This window comes from Apium graveolens, chromosome 1 (genome assembly GCF_009905375.1).
Source record: "Apium graveolens cultivar Ventura chromosome 1, ASM990537v1, whole genome shotgun sequence".
NCBI classification, from domain to species: Eukaryota; Viridiplantae; Streptophyta; class Magnoliopsida; order Apiales; family Apiaceae; genus Apium; species Apium graveolens.
In genome coordinates, this window is record NC_133647.1 from 101829506 (window position 1) to 101845152 (window position 15647).

Below are 15647 nucleotides of genomic sequence, written 5' to 3' on the forward strand. Positions count from 1 at the left end.
GCAGAAATACACCAGATTCAGGAGAACTTAATCAAGCAGGAACAAGTTTGGAAACTTGATAAGAAAAAGTTCTTTCAACCTTCTATTGACAGGATTGCTTATATTGAGAAGACACAAGATCGTCAACAAGAACAGATTGATCAAATTCTGCAAAATCAAGATTCTCAGCAATCACAATTGACTGAAATCCAATCTTCAGTGGAATTTCTTATCTCTCTTCTACTTCCTGCTGATGCCAAAAAGGGGGAGAAAGTAATTAAGTCCAAATGCAAGGATGACAAGACACTGCAAGGAAAGGATGATGAAAAAGATGACCAAGGAAACTCTGGAATGGGTGGAGGTCATAGTCAAGGTAAAAGATTCTCATCAAGAAATGTTGAAATTGCAAGTCACAGGATAAGTTCTGATACTGGGAAGAAAATAAGTTCTGATACTGGTAAAAGAATAAATTCTGATGAACTTCTAGATCTTGATGAAGAAATGTCAAGACAGTTATTTCTTCAAGAAAATCCAGGAATGGACTTGGAAAGTTTAAAGGAAGAAGAAGCTAGACTTAAATCAAAGAAAGCCACATCTAAATCTGAAGCTTCTGGTAAAAAGTCACTTCCAAAACTTAAAGGCATTGTGATTAAAGAAAAGGCACAAACTGAAGCAACATTTGCTAAATCACAACCAAAGATAGATCCAAGATCCAAGGGTAAAGAAAAGGTTGGTGAACCTGTTAAAGTTTATGTACCTCCTGAAGATGAAGAAATTACTGATGACAAAGATAATCTTGCTCTGACTTCAAGAAAAGTTCTTAAAACAACCTCTGACATGGCTCAAGTTGTTCAGAGTCAAGAAATTAAAAGTTCTGATATTCAAAAGAAGCAAGTAACCTCTGACACAGCTCAAGTTAACTTGATATCAGAAGGAAGATAAAAAACACTCCTACCAGGATTCACTAAGGCAAAACAAACTCAATCTTTGAAGACTACTGCAAGTCGTTTTGAAGCTAGAGTAGTTACTGGAAAGGAAGCAAGAGTTAAAACTGGATTGGGAAGTGCTGATGAAAGAAGAGTACACAACACTACCAATGATCCAACTTCCTTGAGTGAACCAGGTATTGGAGCAACTCCTGAAAGATTGAATCAACTGGAATCTGTACAAATGGTTTACCATACCTACTTGAAGGAACACATCTTGTTGTATTTCATGACAGATGGTAGGGTATATCATATAAGACAAAATGCCATTCCATTGAAGTATTTTGAAGAATTGGAGCATGTATTATTCTTACTTCAAGTGGATGACAGATTGACAGGGACTGCTGCAAACTATTTGAAAGAACAGATTCAGAGACAGAAAAGACTTTATTCTGTTAAGTCTGACAGCATATATGTTCCAAAGTACAGAAATCACAATGGTGATATTGTTGATATGAAGCCTAATACAGCACAGATCAGAACATATCTTGGTATTAAGGGGCTTGAGTTTAATCTAGAGTCTGACAAAGCCTATGTCATAAGACTAGATCAGGAGTTGAGAAAAGCAAAGATTAATGATCTCAGAGCTGCAATATTTCAAACTGGTGAAGATACTGCAGAGCTTAAAGATGTCAAACGGAGAATGATTGATGAACTCAGATATGCTGAGAAATGTTTGTTAAAGAATTATCTCAGAACAACTCCTGACATCAGAGAGATCAGAAAATGATGAAGCCAAGTTGAAGATCTACAACTGCTTAAATTCTGATATTTATACAGACTGAAGTTGTTATCAGAAGTTGAAATTGGTAAAAGCTTTAAGGACTGTAAGTTGTAGTTATCTTGTCTAATTCTCATGTATTTGTACTTAATGTTTTTGACATCATCAAATATCTGTTAAACTTGTATATTTTGCTAATTTACAAGTTGGGGGAGATTGTTAGATATATTTGATAATGTCATGGCTAATATGTTTTATGTTTAGATTTCAGATCTTATTTGAACAGGACAAATCAGTACTTAACTGATCAGTACTTATACTGGACATCAGGACTTAAGAGATATCAGTACTTATGTTATCAGGAGATAAGCATCAGGAGATAGATATCAGAACTTAAGTGCTGAAGGACGATCAGATAAGGACAGCAGCTGATTAAAGTTAAGAAGATCAAGATAAACATAAGAAGAGATATGCATGAAGAAGGAATTCCATAAAAAATGGAATACTTGGAATAAAAGATATCTGATTGATATATATTAGGAAGCAGAATTATATTCCATATCAATTAGCGATTATCTTGTAACTGTGTAATATATAAACACAGACATAGGGTTTACACTATAAGTGTTATTATTATCGAGAATATTTTTACTTAACCCTAGCAGCTCTCGTGATATTTTGTTCATCACTGAGAGATAACGGTTCTAGATTGTAACAGAGTTTATTATTTCAATAAAGTTTGTTTTCTGTTACTTAAGGTCTTGAAGTTCGATTTGATTGTAATAAACACTGTATTCACCCCCTCTACAGTGATAGTGTGACCTAACATATATATATATATATATATGTGTGTGTGTGTGTGTGTACGGTGTCGTGCTTTGGTCGTGTGTATTTTGCTCGGCTGGGCTACGCCGCCGCCGCCTCCTCGGACTTTTCCGGCGAGGATTGGCGGCGCTGTGGTGTTGTCTGTTTGTTTTAATTCGACTACCCCTGATTTGAATTGTAATTTTCAATTGTTGTGCAGGAAGTTTTGAATAAATATTCGTGAAATAATATTTATTTGCATGCGGGAATAATCGTAACTAAATCGGTAAAGTTTGTATTGGAAACCTGAAATATTCGGGCACCGGCGAATTTTGCCACTGTCAACAATGATTTTCAATGAGTTGACGGTGGACTGTGATGTTTATCCTGAGTCCTAATATTTTCATATAAATAAATTAATTCGTGAAATTATCTTTGAAATGAGAATTTGATTTTATATTAAAGTCGAGTACGTAATTTAGTGAATAAATTTGTGATTGGATTGATTGTTGGGTTGAACTGGTGGTTGTTGTGAACTTGATTGTTGTTGGTTTGACGTCGATTGTATTCGACGGGTAGTCCGAGAAACGAAGGAGACACTGCCCGATTTCTGGGAAATTGAACTATGTAAATACGGGAACGTATCCGATAATTATCGGGACGTCGAGTGAATATATATACTTATACTTTAGACAAACTTGATTGTATGTTGTGGTGAACGTTCTGTTCAAAACTCAATAACCCTAATTCGTAAAATACAGAGTATACGTATTTTCTGAAAATGAACACTGAACCGATTTCGAGAATGTGAACCCTAATTGTTGTCTGTGATATTATAATATGAATAATTACGAGTCAGAATATGCTATCGTATGGGTAGGTTATAGAGAGGATATGTCAGGCATAACTGGGTATCTAACATAGAGTATTTCGACCCTGTAGGTTTCAGTCGGAAAACCAAAAGTGGACAATGGACTAAGGATAACCTAGTGATCAGTCGACGAACTCAGTAGAGTTTCAACAGAAAAACCTGAGTGTCGAAGACGAATCCAATAGAATCTAGTGGTTGGACATTAAAGCCTGAGTGACAGAGTCAGCTCATTATTGATCAGTATTAGTTATAAAGCCATGGAAGGCAAGTACTTCTAAACTTTTCTTCAAGATATATCACAAATATTTTTGAACTATTTAATAATATGTCGCTATTATTCAAAACAACCCCTGTTTTATATTGCAAATGCTTTAAACTATTTACCTTTGAACCCTAATCTTTTTTGATCTTGAGTCGTAAGCCTTATTCTTTGTAAACCATCCTTTGTTGATCGTCAGACACCAAACCATACAAATATGATACTACTTCCCAAATGCATAACTACCAAACACCAAACACTGGAACAAAATTGTTTGAAAACATAGAAACTTTTATACTCCAACCATTCTTTATAACATCAAAGAACTATACCTTGAAAAATCATTATTTTTCTAATACCTGATCCTTTACAAACTGGAAACCGTTTCTTATACATACCTTGATATACCCTTGTGATACTCAAGAATTGCATTACGCTTTTATACCAATGTTTTATCATTGTTGATTATGATCTTGCTTATTGAATTACATTGTTTATTACACTAAATTGTTTTAGAATTGGATAGTTTTCTTTATATGGACCAGATTCGTGGTCAGACCAGATTTGTGGTCGAATTAGGCCAATGTGTGCCTTGGATCTAGTTCTTAGAGCAGAGCTGTGTGCTTCGCTCGGGGTTAGTGCGTGACTGATCAGTAGCCTAACCTTGGTTTTTAAAATTTAAAATGAATATCCAATTCTAATGATTAGTTAAAAAGAAACTTGATTCCTCTGAATCATTTCATTTGATTATTGATTAACCTCAGTTATCCCTATTAAGACTTGCTGAGCTAGTTAGCTCACCCTTGCTATTCTTTTATATATTTTACAGTTGAAAAGAGTATGGATGATAGCGAAGTTCCTCAGTCCAAAGTGTGGGCTAAGATTCCAGTTGAGTTGGATCGAGCTAGCAGAAGCTTCATGCAGTAGAGAGATAGTCAGATTATAAGAATGATTTTATTATCAGTTGTAAGTTAAATTAGTTGGGATTTGGTACGTTGTAATAAAGGTTAAGATTGTGGCTTTTTTTCATACTTTAACCTGTTGCGATCCGTGGTTATGTGAAACAGGGTCAATGCAAATAATATTTCCTATACAGGTTTATATATTGTGTATATGTTGTGGACCCCAAACTTCTGACCCGGGTTTGGAGGGCGCCACACCTGGCTTCATATAAACTACCATGTTTTACACCAGTCAGTAAAATCTTGCCATCACACTTACTGACAATTTCACAATGTTCCTCATAGAAGTTGACATGGTAACCTTTGTCACTGATTTGACTCACACTGATCAGATTATGCTTGAGTCCTGCAACTAGAGCTACATTTTGAATGATGACATTTCCAACTTTGATTTTGCCATATCCCAAGATTTTTCCTAAGTTGCCATCTCCATAAGAAACGCTTGGGCCAACCTTCTCCTCAAATTCTGATAGCAGGGATTAATAACCAGTCATATGTCCTGAGCATCCACTATTCAAAACTAGAGCATTCCTCCTGTCACCCTGCAATCAGTAATTTGAATCAGTTAGTGTTTTTAAGGACCCAGACTTGCTTGGATCCTTTGGCCTTTTTAAGTTTGTTAACATATGTAGTAGAAGACTTTTTTTATCAGAGTTTATGTTAACATCCTTACTATCAGTATTTATACATGTGGAAATAGATTTTGATTTAATTAAGGAGGGTTTCAGTTTATTATAATCATAATACAAACCACAATACTCTTTACATGTATAAATAGAATGCCAAACACTATCACAATGAAAATAAGGACTCTATCTAACTGTTCTATTCCTAAACTCTTATTTGGAAGGAACATCATTTATCTTTTTATTCTTCTTGCAAGAATTAGCAAGATGATTAGTGCTACCACAGTTTGAACAGGCCTTTCTAGGTGCATTAGGAGGGGTTACATAATTTTCATTCTTATTAACACCTACTTTGCCATTCCTATTTTTCCTAGACCTTTTTCTCTTGTCTTTCATGTGAAGATCCTTCAACTTTTGCTTAAGCTGTTTCTCAGTCACTGAACCGGTATTTATTGATGTTGTATGAACTTGTTCACTCTTATCAGTAATTAAGTTTGATCTTGGTGCTGAGGTTGTACCTTCCTCATGGATTGACTTAACAGTATTAGCACTAGGATTAAACTTAATGGTCTTCATTTGAACCTTATTCAGTTTGACCTTGCTATCAGTTTTTATTGGTTTTGTTTTCTCATTTTTTTTTCACTTTTCTTATCAGAATTAGATCTAGCTGAATATCCTAATCCTGATCCCCAACAACCATTCTCTAAAATTTCCTGAGTTGACTTTCCTGAGTTGGTTCAAAGTTTAATGACTTTTCTTTCTTTTGCTAGCTCCTTCTCTAGATAAGCATGTTTTTATAACATTTTTTCCTTAACATAAACAACATTATATCTTTCTTTTTGAATTTCTAGCATGGAAAGAAACTCAATTTCTAGGTGATCATTCCTTTTCTTTAACACAGAGTTTTCACTCTTGGTTCTATTATTCTGTAAGGTTTGATCCTTAAAACTAACATGCAGAGACTTAAGCAATAATCTTAATTTATAGATATCATCGGTATCAAAAGCAAGAGTAGTCTGAGGTACCTTTAATTCAACATTATCATCCTCAGCATCAACTTTTACCATGAGAGCATAATTGACCCCATCATCTAATCTGATGAATCATTCCCAGTTTCTATTCCTTGAGATCAAGGCTTGTTTCTTCTCAGCTTTGGGTTTTCTGCAGTCAGTTGCAAAGTGTCCAATTCCATCACAGTTGTAACATCTCTCTTTCGACTTGTCAAGTTTTCCAGATCCAGATTCCTTCCCATCAGTATTTCTTTTGTTGTTCCTCTTATCAGAGTTTGAGGAATTGGAACCTTTTCTGGAAAATATTCTCTCTTTCTTGAAGTTCTTGTAGACCATCTTCTTGAAGCTTTTAACCAGTAGGTCATCCATTTGATCCATGTCTTTATTGTTGTCAGTATCTGATTTGATGATGACTCAAATACTGACTTCGCAATCATGGTTTTCCGTGTGGAGTAGCTTTTCCTCCTAGCTTTCTCCTTTGGCTTCTCTTCAACCTTGAGTGCCACTGGTCTAGATTTAGATCCTTTCCTCTTGCTTCTTTCTCCATCTCTAGTTCATGAGTTTTCAGAACTCCATAGATGTCTTCTAGAGGTGTGTTATCAAATTGATAGTTATCCTTTATTAATGTGACTTTAAAGTCCCACTTTTCAGGGAGAACAAGTAGGAACTTCAAGTTTGAGTCCTCCAAATAATATTCTTTGTTGACAAGGGATAAGTCATTCAGCAACTTCTGAAATCTGTCATAGATCTCAGTTAAGGACTCAATATCCCTTGAGTCAAAGTGCTCATATTCTTGAGTAAGTACTGTCCTCCTGTTCTTCTTGATAGTGATTGTAACTTGACACTTTACTTCTAAAGCATCCCATACCTCTTTTGATGTCTTACATCCAATGACTCTATTGGACATAACACTATCAAGACTACTATGCAAGATGTGTCCGACCTTAGCATCCTTCATGATAGATATGATATCTTCAGGAGAGTAATCCTTCATGTCTTTGTCTATCATCTTCTCTGGTTCTCCTGCAAGAGAAACAACTACCTTCATTGGTCTGTGAGGACCATCATAGATCCTGTTTAGATATTTAGGATCCGTGGCTTCCAAACAAATGGCCATCCTGACTTTCCAGATTGGATATTCATATATCTTCAGGATAGGAACCTTGATTACTTCATACCTACTCATGTTGCTTCTTATCTATGATGTGGCTGGGGGTGGTGGCTTCGGATTCTGTGTTTCTTCATCTTTGTCTGACATGGTTGATTGATTTTCAGACCTTAAATTGTTTGTACATTAACAGCAAGCTCTGATACCAATTGTTAGGCCCTTAATCAACTGTAGAGGGGGGTGAATACAGTTAATACAATCAATTCGACAAAGCTTCAACAGAATCAACAGTTTTCACTACTAGAAATAGAGCAATAGACATCGTTCAGAAATCGATGTTAACTTTTTTTACAAGCGATGACTTTGCATGTGTAGAGAAAAGTCCAACTCTTTAGACATCGGTTCACAATCGATGTTTAAGATTCACCTAGACAACAGTTCCGACTTAGAAACTGATGTTTTTTTCCTAATATCTTACAATTTAACACACAATCACGAGTTCAATATTATTTTATATTGTAAATTCTATCAATTTAAACATGTGACACACAAGGAAAAAAAGACAAAGATAACGTTTATGCAAATCAGGATGTTGTAAATAAGTACTTTTGACATTGGTTATTATCCGGAATGATGTAAATACCAATATTAGACATCAGTTATGTAGGCCTATATTTGGGATCACTTATGAGCTGTTGTTAAAGATGTAATTTAACATCAGTTATCTTAAATCAAACTGATGTAATATCTTTGAATAAGACATCAGTTCGTTGTATATATGGCACACCCAAATATGAAAATTCAAATACCCAAAAGAAATATACCAAACCAAATAACCAGTATACGAATGGTAAGATACCAAAATGAAAGATGCATTCAATCCCTACATTATCCAATTAATCCAATTTTCAAAACTAACTAAATAATCAAAATTAACCATCCAATATCGAAACTAATTACATAAACAATTGAATATTAAAACTACAAAGATATCAAAAAACCCATTATCCACTAATCTATCCAGCCATATGAAATATGTCACTGAGCCAACCTGGACAAAGCCTAAATCTACTCTTAGTAAGAGTTCAACAGCCTCAACATTTTCGACAGCCTCAACATTTTCATCAAAACCAGCAGCGAGGAGGAAAAACTTCCTTCCCAAGTTCTTGTCATAATATTGAAGGATCAGGTCTCTACTCTCTTGGAACCCCACCACGAGATGCAGCATGAGTACCCGTGGAGCAAAAAAAAATTTGATGATGAAATAATAAGCAATGTATTAAGAGCATTAAATCTAGCTCGCTAGATTTCATCACTAATGTAGTAGCTCCTGGCTAGATGTGTTATGTATGAGCGAGCTTCAGAGGGCTTTCTCATACTAATAGATGAAAATGCTAAATTCCCTTGAGAAACAAGGCTGCCTTTTAAAAAACACACCACTTAAAATTCCTTCAATGAGTCACAAGCTCAAAACAAGTGAATTTATATGCCATATACATATCTATGGCATCCAACCATTTTAGAATTTATTTATGTCCACATTGATGAGTCTAATTTTACCTTAATATGTAAAAATGACATACCTGCAAAAATATATAAAGCTCAGGATGTTTTTCTAGATCTTACCAAAGGATTGTCCCAAGTATAACCTGTAATTATAATATCTGGTATTGCATACACATAATACAAAAAGTATCAGATTCCTGGAAGGAAAACTATAAAATGTTTAACTGAGCCATGAAAATAGTCTAAATTAAAAGTTTCTTACAAAATATGGTGTGCCCTGCTTCCAGAATTTCAATGTTGTAAAGTTTGACATATATACATAAGAGTAAAATCAGTATAATTGAAGGCACAAGTAGGGTTGGTATAGCATAAACCTCACCTCAATGTTTCTCGTCTCTGCTTCATCCTTTGCCCTATTATTTTCCCATGCTAGTATTTTGAATCTGAAATAAGAGTAAAATCAGGATATTGCTAGGTAAATTTCGAACGTTCACATAGTAATAAAGATAATTGAACAAGTCATTAAAAAGTGATAAAATATTACTTAGTATTGACTTGAGTTAAATTAGATGATCGAATACCCGTCCAGATTCATAAATTTTTCCATTATACTCGAGCTTTACTTCTCGTGTTGGGGGGTTTAACTGCAAATAAGTGAATGGCTCAGTTGGCTCTTCCCTGTACCAACACATTTGACATACTTTTCGGTAACAATAAATGTTTATTAGAATATTAAAATTGAAAGACAAATAAAACCGGCATGGTGAGTGGATATAAGTTCATAGTCCTATTCTGATAAGAACTAATAAAAAAATAAAAAAATGTAATACAACAGTAGGAGGCTATGCTACTAACAGAGTTTAGGGTCCGAGGTCTTGCACAGTCACAAAATAAGGACAAGTAGATACATCACCATTCTATTAACTCCTATTTTTGAAATATTGAGTTTAATTGGTTTGAATCAGAAAGAGTACAAATGAAATTAGAGTTGGAACTTGAGAAAAGAAAGAGATTGGATGAAATATATTAAAAGTGATGAAAAGGATTTTCTATTAATTTGGTGAACTGGTATGAAGTTATGACATCAACAAAGAAAACGTATGCTTAAATAGAAGCAAACTAGCACATATAGTTTATTACCCTTTTCATATGATTCATTTCCAATACACCAACAAAACTTAAAGTTACATAAAAAGATATATATTACATTTTCATCTAGTGCTTTTGGATAAAGGTTCCCTTATTCTAAACCTCAAGCAGTATGCAGGTCTTCATGAAAAAATACTAAATAGTCAAAATTGTTAAACATATTGAAAAGATGAAGCATGAGTATTAAAGTATACAACCGTTGTATAATTTAAATTCTGTGCAAGCCACGAAAGAGTTTAAGTACCCTAGTTTTGAGCGCATGCAGGGGTAGAATAGCTTAAAAGGGCATGAAATTGTCTTAAATGGGTTACCTTCAAAACAAGCCTACACAAAACAGCAGAGAATGTAATCAATTGAAAATTAAGAAAATGAACCATAACAAGTACTTTGGTTGTTCCAGAAATTTTTTTCCAGTCCCATAAAAGAGACCAACAACTAAGGAGTATAAATTACGATATGAAATATAGAAACAAAACACAGATGCTGATTATTTAAATATACTAATCTGAAGTACATGTTGCATTGTGATTTAAGCCTTTTTAATAAAGAGTTATCCTCCCCCGAAGATTACATTGTTCAGGTTGGTGCGGGTAAACTAACATCAAGATAATCAGGCCCTAGCCCTTTTTTTTGAAAAAAGGCTCTATGCCTTAGTTACTGATTCTTATTTTTGACTTATGTTTTCTTTCATTATTAATTTTGTATCCATAAAAGAAAAATAATCTAGAAAATTGTAGAACCTTCCTGAAAGAATGCACTGCATACTGATGACCTTATGTAATTGTCAATTCTGTCACATGAGATGTCAACTTTTGTGCTTTCTCCTTGATAATCACGAGATTTGTCTCTAACAAGTATATCACTGGTCAAGGCATTGAGAGATAGAACATTTTGCATTACATCAATGTTACCTCTGTAGAAGGTGTCATGGTAAGATGTAAGTTTTCTGTCAGTCCAACTCAGAACAGAGCTTAAAGAAGAACTTAGCATCTTGGAGTAAGAAGGGTCCTTCTGCATACCATATAGCTATAAGTCAGGTAAATTATCTATACTAAACACCATCAACAACACTTGTACAATACAAAGCAACAAACATTAGACTCGAGTACAACCACTATCTCAGAAAATATTCACCATGTCTGCAAAATGACGCACCATATCTATCAAACAAACGTTACACCTATAAATTTATGTTTTTAAAAATATCTAAGTCAGTAATAATTCATTTTATAAGATATAAGAAAAAGTCAGTTAGTAGTACACAAAGCACATAGGGCATTGCACATGTCCATCTAGGTTATACGTCATATAGAGAAGCTACAAAAATGTATGACAAGAAATTATATCTAAAATATCAACATCTCATGAGCTTCAAAGGACATGAACAAACAAGTGTTTCACTGTGTAACAATTGTAACAAGCGTCAGGTAATAATGGCATGAACCAAATGTCGAACATATAGGTTTCTTGTTAAACCTTCAATTATAATTTAGATGGTAAAGGATGAAAATGTCAACCCATTGTAGTCCCTGTGAAAAAAATTAAACTTCAGAAGTGATGCAAATGTATGTCAATAAGAAAAAGGATACTTCCAACAGCAGTCTATACTGCGGATCTAATTCAGGCATCTATCTCATGAAATAGATAAAATGGAGCAGGATCACATCTTTGTATTGAAAAAATCGGTGTGAGTGCATTTAGTATCACGAAACATACACAAAGTAAAGAAATTCTAGGAATAATATATTTGTCATTGCACTAAGAGATACAACTTGCCTTTACATTAACACTAATATATTTCTCAACCCTTCCTTCTATATCACTTGGACGAGGCCATCTTCATCAGGATCATCCGAATTCACTACTCTTTTTACTTCATCCGAATTCTACATATATCATAAATGATATAAAACTGTGTCTTTAGTATGACCAAATAAATGCCACACAAGCATATCAAGAAAATAACATACATTGTAACAAAAATATAGTCGTGCTACCACTATATATATAAATATCAAGAGAACATTAAACTTTTATTTGAAATTCACATATGCAAAAAAAAAAAAATTATTTGCACTAAAATAATAAAATTACACACATATTTAAACATTTATGTATATTTATACACAAAAGAAATCAAGGAAGATAAATACACACACAAAGACAAACATATGTGCAAATACCATAAGAAGAAACTAAAATCAAATAGTAATATATATATATATATGCAAGCAAGTAAAAATATTTAAAAAATATACCTTAATAGCAAAAACAAACTCCCCAACTCTATAAACTTCAGATCTGCGAAAACCAAAAATAAAATATGAAAACCCAAACAAAGAATCTTAAAATATGAAAATAAAATAAAAAAATATGAAGAAACAATACACAATCTTACTCATTGAAAGCGAATCAAGAATCTTAAGATGGGTTGAAATAATCTTGCGCCGTTTGTACTGAATTTCAATTAGGGTTCATATCTTCTTAGAAAGGGGGTTTTTGTTAAAGTTTGAAAAGGGAGAGAGCGGGGTGTGAGAGAGACGGAGAGAGAGAGAGAGAGCGAGAGAGAGAGAGAGAGAGAGAGAGAGAGAGAGAGAGAGAGAGCTCTCCTGGTATGAGCGAGAATTGAGGGGGGAAAAGAATCGGGGAAAGGGGGAAATATTTGGGGAAAATTAGAATTTTGGTTAAGGGGGGGAATTAATGTAATAATAGAGTTGTAATTGTTCTCGTTTTTTTTATTTAATAAAATTTGAGATTAGACAACGGTCCTTGTCTAAACTGTTGTAAACATTTTTTTTTCATTTTTGAAAATAAAGATTAGACAACGGTAAAGTTTTTAAACGATGTCTAAAAACCCTTTAACATCGTTTAAAACACGACCGATGTTAGAAGTACGTTTAACACCAGTGGCATTTTGAACCGCTGTTAAGAGGGTGATGTCTTTTGCCCTGTTTCTTGTAGCATTTTATATTAACAGATAAAAACTTATTACAAACGTACTCTCTCGAAAGGATGACAAATATCCTTGAGAGCTGCTAGGTTATGCGAAAGATATAACAATATCGCAATGTTGATAACATGAACCTAATTTGTACTTTATATAGAGCACAGCTACACAATGTATAAGGAATCATATTCTATTAATAACAAGGAAACTTATACAATGCTTTTGAGATGAAGTCCTTTACCGTCTTAAGTTACTGTTTCCTTTTCCTTATCGAAGATCAACTGATTAACAAATACTGATTACATCATCCGTTGACATCATCATCCGTTAATATCCTTATCCATCGATATCATCATCCGTCGATGCCATCATCATCCGTTGATGTAAGTTCTGATATGAACTTTTGATAGTTTCTGCTTAATATCATAAATTGCTCCTAACAGTTCACATTCTGAAAAGCTTAAAAGTCACAACTGGTTGAGGAGGTAACGGTGGATCTTGTTGATGTTGGTGTTGATCATGATTCTCTGGAATTCGAAAATTGTTGTTGTTGGAATTGTCGTTGAAGTGTTTGTTGTTGCTGAGCTATTGCATTGGTTTGTTGTTTCAGGGTTTCCAATATTCGAAGGATATTGGGATCTATTGGGGTTGTAGTAGAAGTACTGGTTTGCTTCATCTTTTTAGGTGGTATGATTCTGAAATAGAAGGTATAACAAAACAGTTGTGAATATTGCAAATATTTCAAAGTTAAGGTGTTAAGAATTTAATGTGATGATTCAGATTCTGATTATTAGCAATGAATGTGATGTACAGTTCTAGATATAAAAACGAAAATGAAACAGAAACAAAGTGATAGTGTATAATTATTAAAACCAGGTTCAACTTACAACATAACCGAATAAGGTCAAAATTTAAAAGACAACATCATAGTTCTAAAGGAAGATAAGGAAACTGTAACGACCGTAAAATTTTAATACAATGATTATTTGTTTATGTGCTATTTATGTGAAAGTAGAGAATAAATATATATAATTATATATTTATTCCAGTCTGATGTATTTTAGAGGAATTGTGATAAAGTGAATTGTGGATTTATTGATGCTATAATAGCATTATAAAATTTAAAGATGGAAATTTAAATGTGAAAGTGAAATGTGATAGTGGAAATTGAAAAGTGGAAAAGTGGGAATTATGGAAATATGAGAAGTTAGTTAGAAAAAATAAAATATGTGATATTTATATGCTAAAGTGTGGTTTAAGTGATTATTAGTATGTTTGAAATTTATTTATGTGATTATTAGAGTGCTTGGAAATTTATTTATGAAATTTTAAGTGAATATTGAAAAATAAAGTGTGAATAAATGTTTATTTAAATTTCTGAAAAATAGTGGGAAATCAATAAATTTTTTATTATTGTTCCACAATAATTATTTTGGTATTAAAAACTTTATAATAATATGAAAGTGAGTATTTTGGGCTATTTCATATTTTTAATTCGAATTAAGAACTGTTTTTACACTTTTCGTAGTCAAACTTGTAAAATTCATACAAAAATAACCGTGCATCAGAAAAATATTTTAAAAATATGCACGCAAAGCTAGTTTCATGCTCTTTATTTTAAAAATATAATTTGCATCTTTTCCATAATTTACTGAACTGCTTTCTAATTATCAAAAAACGATTTCAGCATTATTAGAATTAAAAGTAGAATAGTTTTAAATGGTGAAAAGACTGTCTTGCCCTTGTATTTGTTTATAACAGCAGCACCCACTTCTCTTCCCTTTCATTTCAGCCGAACTCCATCTCTCTCTTGTCCTTCTCTATCAAACTTTCTCTCCCTAAAAGATTCATCACATGCAAAGCCTTAATTTACATTAATTTCAAGGATTTAGCTAGCAATCTCTTCCTTTCTCTCTCTTAAAACCATCTGCACCATTAAAGTAAGTGTTTGTCACTTGTCATATTAAATTTCTGAATTGGTTTCTTGGGGTTTTGATTCAATATGATGGTATATATGTATGTAATGACTTAAAGCAAATATGAAGGTAGTGGTTTTGTGTGTGCGTAACCTCTGCAGCTCGGGGACTTTTTATCATGGCTGCCACCACCCACACTCGGCTGAGAGCTTGTAGTGTGGAGATGGTTTAGTTTCTTGTTAGTTTATATAATTACTTTTATTGTTGTATGATTAATCATAATTGCATGTTGAGTTAAAGGCTTGCATGTTAGATTATTTTGTGTTTGTTAATCGACTTGAATACGTATTCTTTTTTGTGATAAAACTGAAGATATGCTAGTAAAATGATTGTTTAAATGCTATGGTATGCTTGATGTTTAGTCGAATTATTTGTCTCGGATTTATGAAATCGGAACTTGATTTCTATGGCTTTAGCCGATAGGATGGAGATAGTGATGTTGTTAAATGAATTTAAGTTCTAAACATAATTATGGTAATAAATTAGTAATGCATGCTAAGATATCTTGATGTATATTAGTTTTGATATATGCATGTCATTGTTCTGTTGTTAGTGAGAGAAACATGTGTTTAAATGGTTTTTCTGTGTGAAATTGATTGTTAATATAGTTATAAAGATATAAGGTTTGATTTCAAAGTATTATGTTCTGTTTTCTTGCTAAATTCGTATAAAATTCATTACAGGTCGGAATGTTATGATTTCAGAGTCTCTAGATAGATAATTCAATTCTCTACAACTTTGAT